Below are 6,507 nucleotides of genomic sequence, written 5' to 3'. Positions count from 1 at the left end.
ACACGACTGTTGTGAAGTGCGGGGTCAGGTCAGGTGTGTGCAACCCTGGCGCGGACGTGGAGTGTGGTGTGTGGTTGCAGGCTCACTGAGCCGTGCTTGCATGTGATGCGTGGGCTTGTGCACACTTTCCAGGACATGCTCCTGGAGTGGGGCAGCACTAGGTTAGAGGGCAGTCTTCTCTCGTTCAGGGCTTTAGGGTTCACCTCCTGGAAGGCTGTCAGCTACAGCAGGGTTGTTTAGTTGTGTGTCCTTTGTAGCTCTGGAGGAGTCATTTTTCTAAGTGAGGAAGCGTGCGTCTCTCAAAGATGAATGAAAGTTGCTAGTGATCAGGTTCAAACTGTTTCCAACCTCACCACCCAGAAAAAAGTGTTAGAGGAGTAGCGATTAAGAGGTCTGAGTGGCTTTATGTGATCAAGATGAGCCTGCTATGTCTTCATGAGCTAGGCAGGTCTGTTTAGAGCAGTGGTTCTCAACCTGGGCTGCACATTAGAATCACCTGGGAATCTTTTTAAAATCCTGATTTCTGGGCCTCATCCTCCGGAAATTCTGTTTCTTTGTTATGGGGTGGGGCCACAACATTAGTAACAAAGAAACAGACTTTCCTGAGGATGAGGCCCAGAAATCAGGATTTTAAAAAGATTCCCAGGTGATTCTAATGTGCAGGTAAGGTTGAGAACCACTGGTTTAGAGGCAGGCGGGAGCTGGTGTGGGCTCTGGGGGGGCAGAGACCAGGACTCCTGGCCCCCTGTTCTCATCCCAGGGGCAGGAAGGAAGCAGGGACAGAGGAGAAACCGCCTGCATTCCCGCAGGTAGGATTCAATGGTCTGAACTTACACGGAGAAATATTTACAACCTTTCCCCCCAGCCGCTAGGAAATTTAGCATTTTCTTAATTGTGAAAGTAGCAGCAAGACATAGGAAGTGGTTAGAAAACGGATGACTGTGTCACTGGCAGAAGTCACAGGCACCTGCAAAACTGGCATGAAAGAGTCTCAGAGTATCATTTCTGCGTGAAAACATGGTCGTTTTTGAATGTGATAATAAAGAATCCTATATATTATTATGCTAGGGTTTTTTTTTGTATTTTATTAATTCTATTTCAATATAGTCTGTTTGCTTGTAATCGTGTGTGTCTTATTTTATGTAATTTAAAACATTTTTCCCGAGAAGAGGCCCATGAGCGTCAGCAGACTGCAGAGTGGGTCCATAGTACACAAAGGTCACATCCTCTCCGGCTGTCAGGCCCCTTCCTAGAAGGTGCACGCCGTATCCCCCTCGGATGGCTGCGTACATCGGTGGCGTGGCCTCGGAGGCGACGTGCCCCACCCCCATTAGGGCTGTCATTGCTAAGGAAGGAAGAGGGGCGTTTGGGAGCAGCCAGTGTCCTCTGACTCAGGGGTGAAGGAGGACATGAGCAGAGGCTGTGAGGTTGGTGTGGTGGGAATGACCCGCCTCACTCTGCACAGTATTTTAGGACGCTCTGCAGTCTTAGATTCAGCCGAGCAGATATTTATAGATCGCCCAGGATGTGGGACATGGGCTAGGACAGTGATGGCGAACCTATGACACTGACACGCGAACTCATTCTTTTGGTTAATTTTTCTTTGTTAAATGGCATTTAAATATATAAAATAAATATCAAAAATATAAGTCTTTGTTTTACTATGGTTGCAAATATCAAAAAATTTCTATATGTGACACGGCACCAGAGTTAAGTTAGGGTTTTTCAAAATGCTGACACGCCGAGCTCAAAAGGTTCGCCATCACTGGGCTAGGAGAACACTAAGGTTGCTGGTTTTCAAATTCCAGTTGTTTTTTTTTACCATGGTACTATTACTTACCCTGTAATTCCTTTTTTTTTTTTGAATGTACACTTGAAAAATGTGGAAGTCTTTATTTAAAGAGGTAAGTTTATCTGATTACAGTGACTGGAGAGCCACAATGGGTTGACTTAAATAGCAGGTGACTGTAAAAATGAAGACAGGGAGAAGGCAACCGTGTTATGAAGCTGACCTCGCTGCTGCCTGTGCCGGCTGTGACTGAGGCCATTGTTGAAAAGACAGACCAGTGGGTGAGAGCATTGGGAAGGTGGAGGGCTGTCCTCTGCTGACCCGGACGTTGCCCTGGAAGCAGTCGGAAGGCTTGGAGAAGTGAGGGGGGCTGGCCTCTCTGATCACTGTTATGTGACGCCTTGTCCTTGCAGCACGGGATGCTGTCTGTTTAAGTGGGGACACCTCCATGTAGGGGTGAGGCTTGACCCTGTGCATCTACAGAACAGGGGTTTTGCCTTATTTCCATTTGTTTTGAAGAGGACAGTGATCCTGAGATTGGGGACATGAATAGCAGGCTTCATGGCTCCTCGTTCTAGGCACATTTGTAGAGAACAGGCGGCTTCTCACACCCAGAGGTCCCAGCTTTGGCTGCCAAGTAGGTTCCTGCTCCCCGGGCTGAGGCCCCGCCTCTCAGGTACAGGGTTCGCTTTGTCACTGCTCTTTGGGGCGTACAGAGACCGCGGACTGTGAGTCTTCCTCAGCCATTTTCTGTCCTTGAGGAAGTCACTGGCCCTGCTTGTGTGTGTTCACTGAGGAGGCTGCTCTGAACAGTTATGCTGATGGCAGGGGTGTAAGCCATTTTTCTTATTTTTACTCATACAGTTTTCTAAAAATGTAAACCCAGTTTATTATTTCTCATCTTTGGCAAGTAGAGACATGTCCAGAGTGTACAGTTGAATCTCTGAGGAATAGGTCACTACGTCCACATTTTGACGCTCTGTATCTGTGAGTGTGGTGTGTGGGGGATTGCTGTGTGGATATGGGGGTTCTGTGTTCTAGGTGGCTGTAAATTTCAGGGAGTCTAATGGGGGCAGCACTGTCGTCCATCCTGTGTGTGATCTGGCTGAGAAATCAGGGTTCTTAGAAACTGAGTGGAGGGGGTTTTGACTTGTGTACCCCCTCCCTGCCCTACCTCCTGTGTCATCACAGGACAAGAAGAGCCGTCTGTCTGGGTAAGCAGGGTGTATTACTGGTAGTTTGCTCGGGCCGCCATAATAATAAGCCACAGACTGGTGGCTTAACCAGCAGACACCTATTTCTCACAGTCCTGGGGGCTGGCAGTCCAAGATTAAGGTGCCGGCAGGGCGGGTTTCTGGGGAGAGCTCTCTCCTTGGCCTTTTCTCTGTGCACATGCATCCCTGCTGTCTCTGCTTCTTCTTGTAAGTCCTGTGGATGAGACCGCATTTAACCTTAATGACCTCTGAAGCCCCACCTCCAAATGCAGTCACACTGGGGGTGAGGCTTCAACATAGGGATTTTGGAGGGATATGGTTCAGTCCATAACACAGGGTGTCCCGGGAGCCGTGTCCCAGAGTGACCCCAATTCAAATTAAGTGTCGCATCCCAGCATGTGACACACAGGGTTCTACTTGAGAGATGCTTGACTCTCACAAACCCCAGAAGAGCCTGGCAAAGAAACCCCACCTTGGTGCTCCCCGTAGCAGGGAGCGTGTCCTCACGCCCCGCCAGTGGCTTCTCCATGTCATTAAGTGCTCTGTGCCCGTGGCTGCCTGGACACTGTCCTCCAGCTGAGCCTCAGTGCTGGGGCAATTGACAGTCCCCTGCCCAGCAGCCTCCCCTGGACATCTCTGAAAGGCTCTGCAAAGGCGAGGGCTTGGTCCTAGCATTTGGGCGTATAGTCTTATTATTTAGCACCCAAGAGAGGGTGGTTGAGCAGACCCCCATTACTGCTGTCTCTCTACCAGGCCCTTTATACTTAAGAAAACAGAAAGCCCATGACGAAATCTAATTATTTAGTGGAGTAGTAAGGACAGTGTCGAGCAGACCAGAACACCCACACTCTGGCTCGGGCACTTTCGGCTTCTTCGGTTCCGGCTTTGGGTGTGCAGGCTTGTGCCTGGTTGGAGTTGCCTCATGGCTGGCGCTCGTGGGAGCAGTGTGCCCTCTCAGCTAGGCTGCCGGGTTCCGGTTTGGCTGGGTGGCCTTCAGTCTCTCAGTGCCTTGCTGCCCTGTGCAGACGTAAGATGAAAACCCATCTCGGATGGCCATTGTGGAGATCAGCTGTGATGTTCTTAGAAGAGTATTCGGATCAGAGCCAAGAGTCACTATTAGCTGTTATCAATGTGCTTATTCTATATTCTGCTTTCTTTTTTAAAAAATTAAATTTATTATGGTGACATTGGTCAACATTAACATACAGGTTTCAGGTGGGGTTTCTGTTACAGGATCTATATATTGCACCGTGTGCCCATCACCCAAAGTTAAATCTTCCTGCTTTCTTAACATTACTTCATAGTATCCTTTTCTTCTTCATCTCCTGCTCATCCTGTTGAATGACTGCAGAATAGCCTGGTACTTGATTTATTACAATTTACCAGATTATTTTTTTGGGGGGTCGTCAGGTCTTTTTAAAATTTTTGCTGTTTCTTTATTCATTGCAAAGAAAAAAATGAGAAGCTCTAAGCTTGTAGTCAGTGCATTCTAAGACTCTTGCCCATTATTATTATTTTTTGCACACCTGCTCCTTTGCAGCAAATTCCTGGTTGTGGGCTAGTGGACCACAGTTAGGCCTGCCTTTCTGGGCTTCTGTGAGCAGCCATTTCTGTTCAGTTAGTGTGTTGCCAGGAGTGTGACAGCTGCCAATTTCTTTACACTTCACCAACCGTAGGTGCTGACATTTTATGCGTTTTTGCTGCTGTAGAACCGGGAACGTGGCACTTTGTAGCTGTGTGACTGCATTCCTTCGGGGTGTTTCCCTGGTGTGAGCTGTTGGTTTATATCCTCTGGCGTGGGGCCTTTTGTTCTCCCATTGGGTGTCCTGCTGATGTGGAGAGGAACCTGAGAACAGGAGGGGTGGGACTAAAGCAGGTGTTCTCTGCTGCTCATGGGTCTCTGTGGTTTGGCTTGGCGAGGAGGCTGAAAGGAGGGGTTAACACACCTTGTGTAAAAACAATACCTAGTAAAGCAATAATACGCTTCAGCATAGTTCATATGTGCCCAGGATTGTGCCTGTTTAGAGTTACATTTTCTCATTTAGCCCCCAGCAGTCTTGAGGTGCAGGTAATATTATTTCTGTATAAGAAAACAGAGTCTTAGTGAGGTTAAGTAACTTACCCAAGACCTCACAGCTAGTATATCATTCAGTAAATATTTATTGAGCACCTATTGTGTGCCAGGCGTGGTTCCCAGGTAGATTAAGTGGTGAGGTGTGTGAGGAACCTGGTTTTCTGACTCCTAAACCTTCAGTTTTCCCCACTTATAGATTACCTAAGGGGACATGCTCCACCATCACCCAGGCAGGGCATGCCGCCGTGTGCCAACAATGTGTGGGCATCTAGGTCTGGAAGCCTTACACTTATTATTCCCTTCAAACAAGTTTTTTTTATAAATAAAGGAAGGAATTCTCCTGAGTGCGGATTCTAGGCTTTCAGGATGAGCATGCCAAACTTGCTTATTTTCAGGAGTATTTTTTGCTCTGAGTGTTTGTGTCCCTTCCCAAAATTCAGACTTTGAAATCCTAATACCTAGTGTGATGGGATTAGGAGGTGGGGGGCCTTTGAGTTATGACTAGGTCATGAGGGTGGAGCACTTATGAATAAGATTGGTACCCTGATAAAAGAGGCCCCGAAGATCTTTCTTTTCACCATGTGGGGGCACAGTGAGAAGCCTGTGACCCAGAAGAGAGCCCTCACCTGGCACCCTGATCTTGGACTTCCCGTCTCCAGAATTGTGGACAGTACATTTCTATGGTTCATAAAGTGCTCAGTCTATGATGTTTTATTATAGCAGCTGAATGGACTCAGATTACACTGAGGAGTAGTGAGGCCAGGACGCTGCAGCCGGGGACCTCTTATCCATACAGCCACTCTATGCAAATTGCCACATCTCCACCTCCCAGTTTATCCCCTTCCACCCTTCCACTACCCCAGAGATGCCCCAGGTGGCATCCAAGCTGTCCCAGGTTACTGTGCCACTTGGTAGATGGTCCAGGAGCTAGCCCTATAATTTTCTCCCCATCACCAACTTCCCCCCACTTAGCACACATGTTTTCAACTCTTGGTATGTTTTCCATTGTGATGGTTTAGGGAATTTTACCTTAGGTTATCATTTCATCCTATATAATAATAGAGGAATATGCAAATTAGCTGGGGCGCTGTAATGTCACGACCGAACATCAGGGACCTGAGGCTGTATGGCACCTGGCCAGGGCGAAGGTCCTCAGGCTGCGCCCCTACCCCACATGGCTTAACGGGGGACCTCAGTCTGTGTCCCCCGCCCAGCAGGGCTTGATGGGGGAACTCAGGCCACGCCCCTCACCCCGGCAGGGCTTGATGGGGACCTCAGGCTGCACCCCCTGCCCCAGCGCCAGGCTGGGGGATTTGAGGCTGCACCCCCCGCCCGGTGCTGGGCCAGGGGACCTGAGGCTGCGCCCCCCCCCCCAAGAGCTTGAGGGGGGGGGGGGCCTGCTGGGGCTGGGTCTCCTGCCTTTTCAAAGC

General features: G+C 49.0%; 1 protein-coding gene across 1 annotated transcript in view; it reads left to right on the top strand.

Moving 5' to 3' along the window:
- The window catches only part of LOC102763755 (sorting nexin-29), a 440,536-nt gene that overhangs the window by 92,932 nt on the left and 341,097 nt on the right, over positions 1-6,507 (top strand). The window lies entirely within an intron of this gene.

Source organism: Myotis davidii, unplaced genomic scaffold, assembly GCF_000327345.1.
Source record: "Myotis davidii unplaced genomic scaffold, ASM32734v1 scaffold209, whole genome shotgun sequence".
In the NCBI taxonomy this organism is placed as follows: domain Eukaryota; kingdom Metazoa; phylum Chordata; class Mammalia; order Chiroptera; family Vespertilionidae; genus Myotis; species Myotis davidii.
Note: the sequence above shows the minus strand (reverse complement) of the source record. Positions and strands in the feature narration are given on the sequence as shown.